The sequence below is a fragment of the Bison bison genome, unplaced genomic scaffold (genome assembly GCF_000754665.1).
Source record: "Bison bison bison isolate TAMUID 2011002044 unplaced genomic scaffold, Bison_UMD1.0 scf7180017864274, whole genome shotgun sequence".
NCBI lineage: Eukaryota > Metazoa > Chordata > Mammalia > Artiodactyla > Bovidae > Bison > Bison bison.
This window is the reverse complement of record NW_011494846.1, coordinates 1528775-1545602: the sequence shown is the minus strand read 5'-3', so window position 1 is coordinate 1545602 and position 16828 is coordinate 1528775.

Genomic DNA, 16828 nt, shown 5'->3' with positions numbered 1-16828 from the left:
AACTAGCCTGCAGTCTGCCCATGCGGATTTGAGTTCATGTATGAGCCACGAGCCCAGGTTTCAGAGACATGGCTCTGATGCGTCTTTATGTAGGTGTTGACCACTCTCGACATGCCCCGCCCTGCTGTAGCAGGTGTGAAGCTCACAGGGTGCCCTCGATGGACTTGGATCCCCAGGTCCCACTTCCACTACAGCCATCTCCCAAGGCACAGCGGCAGGAGAGGGTGGAGTTTGAGGAGCTGCAAACCAATGAATTCACTTGAGCCCTGGGTCTGCATGGTTTTGTAGGAGAATCATGCAGAATCATTTCTCCTAAGAGAAACTGAGACTCCAAGGGTGAAGTTAAATCTGTGACAGAGTAGGCTTTGAGCCAGACCAACCTCTTGAGCTGTCCTTCCTCTGCCACCTCCCCAGGGTACTCAGTGAAAGAAGGTGGGGCCCGAGGACTAAGATGTCCATCTGTTATCATTCTTCTGTACAAGAGGGTCCCCTCTTTTTGTGTGTGAGCCGCACTGGGTCCTGGAAGGACGACAATCCCAGCCTTGGAGGCGTGTGTTCGGTTTCCACAGTCCACGCTTCCTGTGGTCAGCTTGGAGTAGTCACAGAAGCAATTAGGTGCTGCGTGGGGTCTGTCTGTCTTCTGCTTCAGACTCGACTGTGCCTTCGGCCTACCCCTTTGCCTGGCCTGCTCCTGTCTGTCTCCTTACTTAAACATGTTCCACGTTTCCTTCAGGCTCAGATCAAGGTGCACCTCTTCCTGAGAACACTACCCCATGAGCGGCGTAGGTGCCCTGTCTCAACTATATGGATGAGGAATTGGTCACAGAGAGGTCAGATGACTAACCGAAAATCGTAGAGTCAGTAAGAGACAGAGCTGTGATCTGAACTGGCTCCCAAACCAGCACTCCTAACCTTTACACATGCAACTGCTCCCATTAGAACAGTCTATCTTTTATATTGAAGAAAAAACACAAATCTCTAAGGCTCCCTTGTAGTCTTAGAGGCTGCTGTGGAGCTGGACACGCAATGAACTCGGTAGATTTTCCATGCAGATAAAGAGTGTGTCCTGACCCTGGACGGACCCCTCCCAGCCCGAGGTTGAAGGTGCATTTTTGATGGTTTTGTAACAGGGCCAGAGGAATGCAGCTGACAGCCGGGAGGGATAGGGGACTCTGGGCCTTGTAGCATTTTTATGCCACCAACTGGCTTTGGACACTCTTCCAGCCCAAAGCAGTGCTCCTCAGAGGGGCGGTGAGACCCAAGGGGAAAGTCACATCGTTCGTCCTCTGGAGCAAAGGCGTCGCAGAACCACACGCTCTGTCACCAGGTTGGTGGAACTCCGAGATGTATTATCTACTGCAGCTCCAGGTTTTCTCCTAAGATCCCACTCAGCAGCCGTTGTCTCCTTTGCCCGCCATGCTGAAGCTCCACTTCCCTTCTCCTTCAGAAGCTGCCACATTAATACCCTCCAAAGACAACCGCAGAAGAGCTTTTTGTTTGTAAGGCCCTTGACTACTGATCGAAAAAGGAAAGCAGTAACCAAAAAAAATTACCAAGATGGAGAAGCAGTAAGTAGCTCAACATCTTAACGAAGTTCTTATTGTCTTGATCCCTTGGATATAGTTTTTAACTCCCTCTAGGTTCACGAGTGGAAACCTCAAAGGTAACTTTGGTCCTCTTCTGAAGGTGGACCTGCCGAACCTTCCCACTGTCTGCTGATTCCTCCTTTAGCCCTGTTACAGGGGTCGTGTCCTCCCTGATATGTCCCCATCCTGAACTGCAGTCTGCTTCTTAGGTTCCAGTAGGTGTTAGACTTTTATGAAGACCTCTATGTCCTTCTGATGCCTGCTGTAAACGACTGTTGCTTCTCTGGGTCTTTTCCTGAACTCACGCAAGGCCCCTCCAGGGGCAGGAACTCCCCTTCTGCTCTTCTGTCTCCTTGCTTGTTGATGGGGTTTATTGCCCAGACCTTATTGTCTACACAGCAATGGAGAAATAGTTTATGGCTTGACTTAGGGCTTTACCATTGAAAAGTACCTAATTCTCTGCTAACAAATTAACACTTTTATCCTTACCATGGGCCTTTAGGGAGATGTCTTTTTGTATTTAAAAACCATCTAGTAGATGTTAGCAAATGCAGAAGTAAGCAAGTTGGTTGAGCCAATCTGGCTGGGACGAATGTCTGCTTGGAAATGACACCCTAGGTTATGCTGGCATGAGTAAGGAAGTGAGGAGTTCCTGGGGTCGAAGGAGACCTGGAGATGGATGTGGAGGTGCACGAAGAGGACATTCAGAATGCTCTTGTATTCACATCACATACTTCAGTGTGCATTGGTGATTGGGTGCCAAAAGAGCAGAGAGACACAGCTAGGAAGAGGTAAGAAAGAAGAAAGTAGGGTAAGAAGAGTTGGAGGAGGGGCAGCCAGTTCTGAGAGGCAAAGCTAGAGCCCAGAGCATCGTGCATAGGTTGGGAGAGGCTGGATGCAACGAGACAAGAGAGATGGGGAGATGACTAAAGAATGAGCAGAGCCTAAAAGCATGTCAAGTGAAAGCCAGGAGCCGTGTGAGGCAAATAAGGACTATCAGCCCCGAGATTCGCCCTCCCTTCAGTATGGGTGGCCTTTTCCCGTTCTCCTGTCTGCACTTCCTCAGGCAGTCGTGAATGATGAGGCCACCCAATGGAAGCAGTAAGTCTCTGAGACTTCGGTTATTGTTCCACTCTTTTCCCCGCTAAGCGATTCCTTCATGATATGGGGCAGAGGGTTGTAGGAACCGTTCCCAGCAGACCACCACGAGCTTCTCATGGCAGGAGCTGCCCTGGAAAGGTACAAGATTCAGAGTAGATTAAGATAACAATGATCGTCATTTTGGCAATGGAGGATCGCATATATGAGACACTAAAAACCTTATGGTGCTGGTGATTCATTTTATGGGAATCTGGCCTTGATTCAGAAGACAGTGCTTCTGGGCATGTAGCGATGAATTCCAGGACTTAGTTCAACAATTTAAAATACGCGTTCCCCTGAAAAACAATATCAAGACTATATGGAATAATAATAATGTCAACTATTGTAACCGGAAGGTGAATTGTTTAAAGTAATTCACTCAGCATGGGCTTCCCTGGTGGCCCAGTCAGTAAAGAATCTGCCTGCAGTGCAGGAGACCCGGGTTCAGTCCCTGGGTCAGAAGGATCCACTCCAGTATTCTTGCCTGGAGATTCCCATGGACAGAGGAGCCTGGCAGGCTACAGTCCATGGGGTCACAAAGAGTCAGATACAACTGAGCAACACACACACACGCAGTCCACTCAGCAGAGAGTTTTTGGTGAAGGAGGTGTACTAGCATCATCTGTTCGCAGATGATAATGTAGTAACGCAGAACAAGAGCCACTTTGTGCATTTGTCACATTAGATGTCCAGTAAAGATACGTAAAACCAGTTAAGTATTTCTCCAGTGCTCATAGTTTAACTTGGTCCAGTTCTGCTTCACTAGTATCGACATCCTCCCCAGGATCCTGGAAGGATTCTGTTGCTTGGTCTGACATCTCCTGGCCATCTTTTCCACACAAGGACCCTAGTCTTTATTTCATGCTCCATTATTAGTCTCCACATTGCTATGGATCTCCTAGACTCTATGACCTGTGCTGGTCATAGCACATAGGTCATCCAACTCTGGTTCTCTTCTCCCAGAGTCTGTCCTCCTGGGATGCTGGGACACTCATCTCAGAATGTGCTCCCTCTTAATACTCTTCTTGAATCAAAGAGCTGGAAACTTACTTCTCTCTGAGCAAGGTGACACCAGCTCCTGTGGGGAAGCCCATGAAAGTTGCTTTTAAAATTTTTATTGTAGAAAAGAATAGGATGCATTTAGTTTAAAATTCAAATGTAACACTTACTGCCCACAGCCCTCGGCTTGGAGCCCCTTTCCGTCTTCAAATCCAGCGATGGTGGATTGACTTTTTCTCACACTGCCTCACGCTGACCTCTGCTTTCATCATCATGTCTCCTCTGACTCTTGTCCTTCTGCCTCCTCTCCCTCTTGGGATCAGGTTGGGCCCAGCCAGGTCCTCCAGGAGAATCTACACATTTCAAGACTAACTTGTTCACATCTGCAAATCTCTTTCGCCATGCTGATAGAATTCCCAGGTTCCAAGGATTAGGATGTGAACATCCTTGGTGGCCATCGTTCTACCTACCACAGCTACGTAAATACCGCTCACTACATTACTCTAATGTATGTCGTGGTGAATCATTGTATTCCCTTTCTGTACAACTTTTAAGTTTTCTTTGAAGCTAATAATTATCTTTTCCCCCACTTGCTTATTTTTTTTTAAAAAAACAACTATCTCATTAATTCGTTCCTGTCTGATAAACCTGATAATCTTCTCCTAAGTCCTAAACAGGCCAACTTTTGTTGTTTAGTTGCTCAGTCGTATCCGACCCTTTTGCGACCCCATGAGCTGTAGCCGGCCAGGTTCCTCTGCCCATGGGATTTCCCAGGAAAGGATGCTGGAGTGGATTGCCATTTCCTTCTCCAGGGGATCTTCCCGACCCAGAGTTTGAACCTTTATCTCCTGCAATGCAGGTGGATTCTTTACCACTAAGCCACCTGGGGAGCCCAAACATGCCAACTAGTCTTCATCTTTCTTTTCTTAGCGCCACTTCTCCAGAGCATTCTGTCTTCTCCAGTTTGGAATTTTGCTCTTTGGGGATGGCACATAGATGTGAGACTTCCTTCACTATTATCCTGCAATTTCCCAATGGCTGCCCCTGATCCCATTTTGTATAGTTTTAGACTCTCTGTTTCTAGGATCTTGTGTTTTTTTCCCTCTGATTTACTCTCTTGTGTTACTGAACCACATCTTTCAGTGGCATCTTGAGCAAGAACACAGAGAGGGAAGTTCTCCAGTGGTTTACCCCAGAGCCATCTCCTCCTGCTCTGTGGCCTGGGAGGCTGACATTTATGGAGACAACATTGGTGACCTCCTTGCCTTCTGACTTCCAGTTGACTTTGGTGAGTGGGAGATACGGAAGTTGAGTGGGAGGAAAAGGAACTCGGGGTCTTTGTTCTCCGGCTCTCTTCTTTTTGAGCTATGAGTTGGTGGTGGCCATCGCCTCTGTCAGTGGCTGTCTCCTGTGGCTGCAGCTCTCTCCAGTTTGGGGCACTCAGCTCTGTGACAGCTCTCCACTCTGGGCAGCCCTGGGGAATCTTACCATTTCTAGTTGGCTTCCCCAATAAATAGTGAATCTCCCCAGTCTGAGTGAGCCCGCTGTTTTCCACTCTGACTGACACAAGAAGTAAATTTTGAATTCACTGCAAGTTTGAAAATATCTTTATTCCATCCTCACCCTTGGGTGTAGAATTCGAGGTTGAAAGTCATTTTTTCTTAGCACTTTAGAGGTACGGTTCTGCCTTACAGCTTTCATGGTCACTTTTGATGACACGAGTGTGATCCTGATGCCTGATCCTTTGTATGGGACTCATTTGCTCTGAGGAAGACGCAGATATTTGCTTTTTATCTCCAGTTTTCAAAATGTCATGCTGCGCTTTGGTACATGTTTATTTTGTCTTACTCAGAGTGCTATACAGTCAGTGGCCCCTTCCATCTGAAAAGTTCTGAGAATTTTATTTTCTTGTTCTTTTGATAATTTTCTTCCTCCCCCTTATTTCCACTTCTCTTTTGCTGGAAATCCTTTTAGTTGAAAGATGAATCTCATGGACAGGTATGTTAACTATCTTGAGCTTTTCCTCTTATTTTTAAACTTTTTGTTTGGCACTCCAAGAGACTTTACCACCTAATCCATTTCATTTTTTATTTGCATATCATATTTTGATAATGGGCTTCTTTTGGTGGCTCAGCGGTAAAGAATCTACCTGACGATGCAGGAGATGTGGGTTTGATCCCTGGGTCGGTAAGATCCCCTGGAGAAGGAAATAGCAAGCCACTCTAGTGTTCTTGCCTGGAAAACCACATGGACAGAGGAGCCTGGCAGACTACAACCCATGGGGTTTTACAGAGTCAGACATGACTTAGCAACTAAACATGCATTTTTATACTTTCCTATTTTTCTTTCGTGGATGCAACATACTTTATATTATCTCCTTTTGTCTCCTATGGTTCAGTCAGTTCAGTCGCTCAGTCGTGTCCGACTCTTTGCTACCCCATGAATCGCAGCATGCCAGGCTTCCCTGTCCATCACCAACTCCCGGACTTCACTCAGACTCACGTCCATCGAGTCACTGATGCCATCCAGCCATCTCATCCTCTGTCGTCCCCTTCTCCTCCTGCCCCCAATCCCTCCCAGCATCAGAGTCTTTTCCAATGAGTCAACTCTTCGAATGAGGTGGCCAAAGTACTGGAGTTTTAGCTTTAGCATCATTCGTTCCAAAGAAATCCCAGGGCTGATCTCCTTCAGAATGGACTGGTTGGATCTCCTTGCAGTCCAAGGGACTCTCAAACACCACAGTTCAAAAGCATCAATTCTTCGGCGCTCAGCTTTCTTCACAGTCCAACTCTCACATCCATACATAACCACTGGAAAAACCATAGCCTTGACTAGATGGACCTTTGTTGGCAAAGTAATATCTCTGCTTTTGAATATGCTATCTAGGTTGGTCATAACTTTTCTTCCAAGGAGTAAGTGTCTTTTAATTTCATGGCTGCAGTCACCATCTGCAGTGATTTTGGAGCCCAAAAAAATAAAGTCTGATTAGGACTTACTTAAAATTTTAGGTCATTCAGATTTGCCATCTATGCTTAAGGATGAGTCACCAAATTTCTGATAGAAAGCTCTGTTTGCATGAATGGAGCTTGTTAACCCTTGGGTTTCACTCTTGAGTGATCAAAAATTGTCAGTCTCCGTAGGTTTTTTTCTGTCAGTCTGATCAGTTTCCCCAGAGAAATTTTCTAATCCAATGCTGTCCAACTTGTGTGGTGATGGAAATGTTCACTATCAGCCCCATCCAATATGGTAGCCTGTAGTCACATGTGGCTCTTCAGTACTAGCAAAGTGACTAGTATGGCTGGGAAAGTGGATTTTAAATTTTGTTTAATTTTACCTAATTTAAGCTTAAATAATTGCTACTTATTTTGACTAGTGGCTACCATATTGGACAACTCAACTCTAATCTTCTGCATTGGCTACTAATCATCTCCTCACCAAGATGGAGGAAAAGTTGGGGGCCTCACTATCCAGGGTACAGACTTACACCTAAATTGCCTTTTGCAGCAAGGCCCTCGGTCTGCCCTCAGCTGTTCTGAGTACGGTTTACTTTTTGACTTTGGAAATCAAAGTCTACTTCTCTAAACTTCTAGTCTTCAGGGGGCGTGGAGGGGAGGGGGAGAGTCACATGACTGCACGAAATCAGGGATGAAATCTGGGGATCTTGGTGCTACTTACAAAGTCTTCCAACTGGTCCTCCTGTTTTCCTTGCCTTCTAAGGGGGCTGGAACTCAAAGAGCTGGGTTTTTCCAAGATCTTTTAGGGGAAACAGTTTTTTTTTTGGCTCTCTCAGCTGCAAGTTTACATTTCAGCTCTCCCTGGGCTTCTAAATCAGCTGCAATCTACCTTTTGGCTCTCAATTTTTATTGACATCAGTTGTGTGCTGTCGTCTCCTCTTCAGGTGTCTTTGGCCACGTGGCTTGGAGCCACTTTTTATTTCTTGCCTGCATTTTAGTGACGTTCCGGCAGCGAGAGAAGAATGGGTGTGTCAGCGCCTCCAAGCCGGCAGCTTGATTACTTGGTTTCCATACTCACTTTGTCCAACTCTTTCGCCAAAGGCATGGGATTGTTTATTTCCCCTACAGATGTTTTTGTGCTGCTCTAAAATGAAAGCTAGTGTACTAGCTGCCGTTGCATTATTTATTCTGTCGAGGAGCAGGATATCTGTGAGGGGGCCAGAATTCGTTGGTCCATTTTCACGGCGCTGTCTTCAGGCTTCATCTGGTGGCTCTGGAAGGACAGTCACGGGTGCTTGACAGGAACCTACCCCTCAATTCCTGCTGCATTCCTACTCGCCTGCTCGTACAAGGGAAACCAGGGTTATAAACATACCCTTCCTGGCTGTAGAAAAATGATTTGCTTCCAGGATTCTTTTCTCAGTTTTTTCTAAGAATCCCTAGGGGTATTCACATGTGTCTGGAAATCAGTTCTGGCCATTTGTAAATCCATTGCTGGCCAAGCCAGGACCACACAATAGTCTCGAGCTGGAAATTTCCATTAGGTGGTCACTCTCAAGCTGGACTATTTTTCCCACTGCAGTGCAGTTAGAGGTTTCATTGTTGGTGAGAACAGTCCCCTTCCACTCCCAAAAGCAGAGAAAATGAGACAGATCCCTGAGCCCCTATATCAGTTGCCCGTCGGAGATGAGAAACAAGTTCTGGTGTTGGGGCAGGTCTGGATGTTACCACTTACCTCTAACCTGGTGTGGCTGAGCTTTGACTTTCCAGCTCAAGCCCTAACAGACCTGTTGGGATGGGGCATCCCTCAGGCAGAGACCTCCGGCCCCTCTCTGGAGACCTTTGTCAGTCTCTCCAGACAAGGTCTCCAGGTTAAGAGAGAGAATGACGCCGCTCCTCACATGCCCTGCCCAGCTGCATTGTAACAGCAAGAGGTTCACAGTAACTTTGCCCGGAGCTGATGTAATCGGCTGTACCCACTCACACTTCCACCTCCACCCCAGCACCCAGCCTCCTCACTCACATTCTAGCCCTTTCAAGTCAGTTTCCTCTCTGAGACGTACTGGAGGCTCTTTCTACCAGCCTCCACCCAGGACTGCTACTCTGCACCGGGGCCTGTGTGCTAAGTTGCTTCAGCCATGTCCAACTCTGTGCGACCCCATGGACTGTAGCCTTCCAGGTTTCTCTGTCCATGGGATTCTCCAGGCAAGAATACTGGAGTGGGTTGCCACGCCCTCCTCCAAGGGATCTTCCCGACCCAGGGATTGAACCTGGGTCTCTTCCATCTCCTGCATTGGCAGGTGGGTTCTTTACCATTAACGCCACCTGGGAAACCCCACCAGCCATGCTTCTGTATTCTAGAAACCCAAGGGATATAAGAGCTCAATCCACTTTTCCCTCCACTGAATTCCTACATAGATGTCTAAATTCAGATGAGAGCTGAGGGGTCAGTCACCCTTCCCCACCCCTCTGTCCCAATTTCAGGAGCCAGCCATGTCCCACAGGCAAGTCCAACTACAGCCGTGTGGGACAGTTTTGTCTAAGGCAAAACTGTGTGAACCTCACAGGGTGGTATGGAAATTTTAAAAACTGGGATCTCTCTTTATTTTCTAATCTCATGCTTTAAATTTTTTTACATGCATGTTTTACTATGTACTAGCCATGGTCAAACATTGTTTTGAACATTTGTTTAAAATTAGGGTAGGCAAACCAGTACTGTCCACAATATGGACCTGGGGGACTCAGAGGCCTCAGAACCCTCATTATGTTTGTGTATTTAATAATTTACATTTGTAGGTTCACCGTGGTACACTTTCATGTGGATATTATGCCTGTTTACTCTTTTTAAAAACTAATTTTATTTATTTACTTAGGGCTGTCCTGGATCTTCACCGCTATGTGGGCTTTTCTCTCTCGTTGCTGTGTGCAGGTTTCTCATTGTGGTGGCTTCTTTTGTTCCAGAGCACAGACTCCAGGGCATGTGGGCTTCAGCAGTTGTAGCACCTGGGCTCTGGAGCACACGCTCAATAGTTGTGGTACACAGGCTTACTCTGAGGCATGTGGGATCTTCCTGGATCAGGGATCGAACCTGTGTCTCTTGTACTGTCAGGCAGATTCTTTACCACTGAGCCACCAGGAAAGACCTGTTTACTCTTTTTTATTTATCAATAGGGTGGCAAAACTGTTTTGCTTTTGAGTTTTCAGGAAATTCACACCACATTTGCCTACCAAGTCTTTAATAGGTCCATGCAAACATTAACATTTAAAACAGATAACATTTGAACTTATTAATACTGTTATTAACTAATCTTGTTGCCTTCATTGAGATAAATTTCAGTATTTTTTCCAACTTGTGAAACAGCTGGGTTTTTTTGTTTTGTTTTTACATTTGTTTACAACTGCGGTGTAGTTAATTGCTTTCAATAGCAGAAAGCCTTGATGTTATAGGTTCCATTTTCAAAATTTCTTCCAAATCTTCAGAAATGTGAAAAAACCCAGACAAAGGAATTCATTCGTCACAGTAAATGGAACTGTATTATCCACAGGAAGGTCCACTTACACATCATTCGTTGTGGTTGCTGACTCACCAGACAGACTTCAGGGCTGCCTTGCTGAGGTGGATTCATGTGAGGTCACGCCGAAGCAGGCAAGAAGTGAACAGCACAGACACTGCGCTGCAGGGTCAGTGTGACAGGTGAACACGCGTGGAGAGAACAGGAAGGGCTGGGCTTCGATAGTTGCATAGGTTCTTAAGATCAGTGACTTATGTGCCATCAAGGCCTGAATTCAGGGATCTGTTGTCTAGCAGTGGTGAATTCCATTGCTCACCATCCTTCATGATGGCTCCCAAGGATGCCCACCTCCAGGTACTCACATCTGTGTAGTCTCCTCCCGCACTGGGCCAGGGGTGATCTGTGTGATCATGAGAATACGGGAGAAGTGATGGTGTGTCACGTCCAAGGTCAAGTTCTGAAAGACACCTTGGCTCTTGTCTTGGATGCTTGCTCACATTTCTTTCTTTCTCAGACCATCCACCCCCTAGGGAACCGACCTGTCATGTTAAGAGCAACCGTGTGTGGGTTCCTGTGTTAAGTATGGGGAACACAAGAGAGAAGACACAACCCCTCTTTTTAATGTAATTCTGTCTCTTAAGAAGACAGAATGTTCTCAAGTAAATGCTGTGCAGGGTACTGTATAATTGTGCATGCTTAGTTGTTAAGTTGTGTCCCACTCTTTGTGACCCCATGAACTGTAGTCCACCAGGCTCATCTACCCATGGGATTTCCTAGACAAGAATGCTGGAGTGGGTTGCCATTTCCGCCTCCATGGGATCTTCCCTGCACAGGGATCAAATCCGCATCTCCTGCATTGGCAAGGGGGGAGGTTCTTTCCTGACGAGCCACCAGGGAAAGCCCATACTGTGTAAGATAACAGTGGAAAAAGCAGACTTTCCAGGAACATTCAAGGAACATTCAATGTATCCAGCTACATACATTTCAACTTTGGTTTGCTGAAGACCCTTTTGAACCAAAGAAGAAGAAAGTAGGTGCCTTTGAGGCATATAGGGAAAGGTGAAGGGAGAGGGGGTCCTTTCAGGCAGACAACTGGACATACAGAGAGAGGGAATTGGGATCAGTAAGGATTTATCGGAAAAAAGAAGAATTTATTGGCATTTTAATGGGCTCCACTGAAAAAATAAAATATATATTGGAGGAAACATCTGTCCTCTAAAATCACACACTTCCCAAGACTCGAAGCTTCAAAACAGATCTGTCGAAACTCTTAGACCAGTGCTGTTCAGTATGGTAGTCACTAGGCAGAAGAACACAGTCCATTCTTGAAATCTGGGTCGTCCAAATTAAATGTGCTGTGAGTGTAAAATACACACCAAAATTCGAAGACGTAACCAAAAACAGGTAAATATCCTGTTAATAACGTTTGGTATCTACTACATGTTGAAATGATATTTTTGATATAATGAATTAAAAAGAATACCTAATTAAGATTGATTTCAGCTATTTCTTTTTTATGTTTTTAAAGGGGCCGCTAAGTTTAAAATCCTCTTGGTGGTCTGTCTTCGTGGCTTGTGCCATCTCCCTCTTGGGCAGCGCTGGTTTGGAGGCTGCTCTGGCATCAGCACTGTGGAAGAGGAAGAAGGAACGGGGTCAAGGGATGTCGGGAGGACCACAGCCAGTGTGCTTTCCTCTACCTTCACTCTGCTGAGAGGGTCTAGAGTGAGGCCGGAGGGAGCTCAGCTGGAGAAGAGGTGGTGCCAGAGCTCAGGATCCAGAGGAGGGGGCGTGTGTGCCGAGCAGCCCTGTGACTGTGGTGTTGATGTGAATTCTTAGTGAGTAACGTGTGATAATGATTTAGTTATACCCTCCTCCCATCCAAAGCTTTTTGGTTCAGGATTCTCTGGAGTGTTGGCATCGCTTTTGCAGCTAATATTAGAGCATGGATGGGATGGAGTGGGAGGGAAGAAGGTTGCTGAGAGAAATGGAAGGGGCACCCATAAAGACAGCAGAGCAAAGGTCTATCTTATCTCTTTAGGAAAGTTGAGGACATATTCCACATACTCTGCCAGAAGGTCTGAGGTTCTAGCAAGTCTCTGTCACTCTATATGATTTAGGGTCCTTGCTAGGTGAATTTTGGGGTAACCCGTTATCTTTATCTTTTTGACTTGTGAGAGACTGAAACTGGGCTTTATTGGACTAGACAAGATGATAGGAGCTCCCAGGTCTAAAGAGCCTACCACTGGCCAATAACCCCGGGACTGACAAAGTCAATAGTTGGAGGTTATCCAGGCCCTTGGCCAATATGCTGCAACGGAGCATTGATTCTGTTCTAATCTCTGGCACAAATTGTTCTGCAACCTTGCCAAAGCATCTCTCTGTGTCTTTATATCCTTACTGGTTAACCAGTTTCCGGATCTAAAGAGCCAGAGTGTGCTGTAGATTTACTTCAGAACATTTTTTTAAGTGCAGTGTCAATAAGAACATCGTGCTTTTTCAGGTGGAGAGCACTCTGAAGGAGAGTAATTGATGGTGTTCCACGCCTCTCTGGGATACTGGATATTAATAGAAGAGGACGCTACCCAATTCTGGGGATGTTGCAGAAGGCGGCAGTGAACGCTCTTGCCCCACCAGGTTCCTCCAGACTGTTGAACAACACGTGGTCTGAACCAGCACCACAGAGGAGACCCCGGTGGGCTGTCTGTCCTAGAAGATATTATGTAGAGTCTGAGTTTGTTAGGGCTGACACAACAAAGAACCACAGGCTGGGGGCTTGAACAACAGAAGTGTATGGTCTCACAGCTTTGCAAGTCTGAGGTCAAGATGTGAAAAGGGCTGGTCTCTTCTGAGGACTGTGAGGTCTTAGAATCTGCTCCAGGCCTCTCTCCTAGGCTCTGTGGGTTGGTGCTGCTCAGCTTGTAGATGCATCGCCCTGATTTCTGCCTCCATCTTCACACGCTGTGCCCATGTCTGTGTCCAGGTTTTCCCTCTCTATAAGGACAGCAGTCGTGTTGGATTAGGACCCACCCTAATGACCTCAACTTTAACTTGAGTACCTCTATAAAGACCTTGTATCCAAATAACATCACATTCTGAGGTACCATTTAAATTTGGGGTTGGGGACACAACTCAATCCTTAACAAACTCTATTCAAGAGAAAGATTGATATGTTTTGCCTCATGTATGTATGTATATATATATACTGCTGCTGCTAAGTCGCTTCAGTCGTGTCCGACTCTGTGCGACCTCATAGACGGCAGCCCACCAGGCTCCTCATCCCTGGGATTCTCCAGGCAAGAACACTGGAGTGGGTTGCCATTTCCTTCTCCATATATATACATATATACATATATATATATATATATAATAGTTGACGTTTAAAAAATTATGAAGCAGACTCAAGAAACTGAGAAATTTTGAAACTGGAGATTAAGTGAGTCATTCAGTCTGTGATCCTGTGAGACAAAGATTTGGAAAATATGAAGGGAAAGTTAAGAGAAAACAGGACTAGAATGATGATCTCTGCCAATGCTGTCCAGTAAAATCTTCTCTGTTGATGGAAGTGTCCCAAATCACCACCTGTGATTAGTAACTATTATTTTGGACTTGAGAGGTTTACCTCTGCCTAATCTGTGTTCCCAGAGAAGGCAATGGCACCCCACTCCAGTACTCTTGCCTGGAAAATCCCATGGATGGAGGAGCCTGGTAGGCTGCAGTCCATGGGGTCGCTAAGAGTCAGACATGATTGAGCGACTTCACTTTCACTTTTCACTTTCATGCGTTGGAGAAGGAAATGGCAACCCACTCCAGTATTCTTGCCTAGAGAATCCCAGGGACGGCGGAGCCTGGTGGGCTTCCGTCTATGGGGTCGCACAGAGTCGGACACGACTGAAGCGACTTAGCAGCAGCAGTCTGTGTTCCAGAAGGAGATAATTAGAATGGGGAAGAGGCAATATCCAAAGAGATCATGGCTGAGACTTTTCCAGAATAAAGACCCCAATATTTATTCTAGGAAGCCCTTAAATCTAAACAAATTAAATGAAAAGAAGTATACACTGTGACCTCTCCATAGGCAGACCGCAGAATACCAAAGAGAAAAAAGAAGGTTTTTTACAAAGCAGCCAGTGAGACAAACCAGATCATCCACAAAGGATTGGCGATGAGACTGATAGCTGTTTCTCATTGACGTTGGTGGAAATTCCCAGACAAAGGATCCATATCTTCAATGTACTTAGAGAAAATTTGTCAATCTACAATACTGTGCTGTAAAACTACCTTTTAAGTATGCAGCCACAATAAAGACTTCTACAGACAAACCATATCTGGTGGCGCTTCCCAAGGAAAGATTACCACCTTAGAAAATTTCAAAAGATCATTTTAAGAAGGAAAATCATAAAAAAAATAATAAATAAATAAATAAAGAAGGAAAGTCATTCAAGGTGAGCATTCTGAGATACAAGTAGAAATAAACAGCAAAGATTTAGGTAAACCAAAGTCATGACTGTGTAAAACTATAAAAATAATGTCTAGTTTGTGTGGAAATCTAGATCAGAAAAGCTAATGTATTATAGAATAACAGCATGTAAGCTGGAAAAACCTTGACCACAGTTAAAGAGATATGAGGTCCTTATCTTATTTAACTGGAAAAGTAAACGCTAAAGAGTAGACCAAAGCCTTTAACTTTCATACAAAGTGGAATAGGAAAAGAAATAAATAATCACCGATCCAGAAAAAGGAATGGATGCAGATTGAATCAGCACAATTAGTGACCCTGACCAAATGGATCTGTGTAGAGCATGGCACCCAACTGTAGGAGAAAATGTCCTTTTCCCCCAAAGCATATGAAATAGTAATGCAGATTGTTGGAATGCTAGGCCATAAAACTGGATTTCAAAAGATTGTACTCACCCATATTGTGGTCTCAAACCACAAATAAAGATACAAATGATATGTTAAATGAGAGCTTCCCAGATGGTACAAGTGGTAAAGAACCTGCCTGCCAATGCAAGAGATGCAGGAGACCCTAGTTCGATCCCTGGGTTAGGAAGATCCCTTGGAGGAGGGCATGGCAACCCACTCCAGTATTCTTGCCTGGAGAATCCAATAGACAGAGGAGCCTAATGGGCTACAGTCCAAAGGGTCACAAAGAGTCAGACACAACGAAGCAACTTAGCATGATCTAATATGTACTAGGAAAAAACGAAATCCTAACCCTCAAGCTTTTCTTCTTGGGACCAGATGGTACATAAGAAAATGAATGAATGAATAACAATTACAAGAGGAGAGAAGCACATTGAACTTGAAGAACATGCAGCAGTGTAAAGCAACAGAGACCCAGGAGAGAGGGCGAGTTGGTGGTGGCTATTTTAGACTTCAGGATTCTTCCAAGGACAGGAACTCATGCCACCATTAGGAAATGGAAAAAGCCCACATCCTAAGTAATAGAGTTGGGATGAGCTCCCAGCCTGATGCCTTCTGCACGCAGCCATTTGTGGCCGGGCCAAGGTTGTGGGTAAGCAGGCTGCAAAAATTTGGACAACAGGATGATGCAGGTTAGATAAGGGGTCTCCAGGACTTTGGCTCCAGAAACTCTTATGAGCCTTTATGTCCGAGTCTCTCCTCTCCCTGAGGCCCACGGCCTCATGTTGCCCTGGCTCTCTGGCCCTCCTGGCGGCTCCACCAGCCTTCTTTGGAAGCTCCATGCTCAGACTGTTATCCCTCAACCTGCTTCCGTCAGGCTTTGTCCTGATCATCCAGGAGCCTGGCAGGATGGCCAGAGCATCAGGCGGGGGTGGGGAGGCATAGCATGCCAGTTCCAAGTCCAGCTGCGCGACATCGGCCAGGCAGCTCCCTAGGCCTCCGTGCCTTCATCTGTGAAATGTGGAGGCAGACCATGACCTCTGGGAGACCTTCCAGCACTAGATGCCCTGCGGCTGGGGGCTGGGTCGGTGCTAAGGATCTCCTGACAACACACCAGTGTAGGAATGGGAGGCTCCCTACCTGCACACATTCACCTTTTGAGCAAAGCTTTTGCTCACCTTAGCCCAAAGAAGTGGGGTTTCATCAGCCTCTCAGCCAAATGAAAAAGATGGGGTGGAGGCTGCCATCTGAGTCACCTTTGGCCTCCTGGGGAGCCAAGAGTACAACTGGGAGGAGAGCAAAGACTTCCTACAGCAGAGGCGTTGTGTAGCATTTTGAGGGACGTGAAGGATTTCAATAGATGGGGAAAGGCCCTCCAGAATAAGGGGGCAATGGGAACAAGTCAAGGGGGTGGGGAAGTGGGTGGCACAGGTGCCCTGTCTATAATATCCCTGGGTGGGACAGCAGCCCACGAGAGTCAGTGCCCAGAGGTGCCTATGAGAGAGTGTGTAACAATAGCCATCTCCACCAGAGACTCCTGTGTGCTCTGCATACGTTTACAAGTTTATTCTTCAAACTGAGTCTGTGAGGTCAAGCATTACCATAATCCCCATTTTACAGTTGATGAAACTGAGGCCAAAAGGGATCGACAGGGAGGAAACTAGGATTTGAATGCAGGGCTGACTCTAACTGACATCAGGAGTGGAGAATTCAGGAGGGCTGAGTTGGGTGAAAGAGCCTGGGGGCTGGGGATTTGAGGAAGGAGCCGGCAGATGTG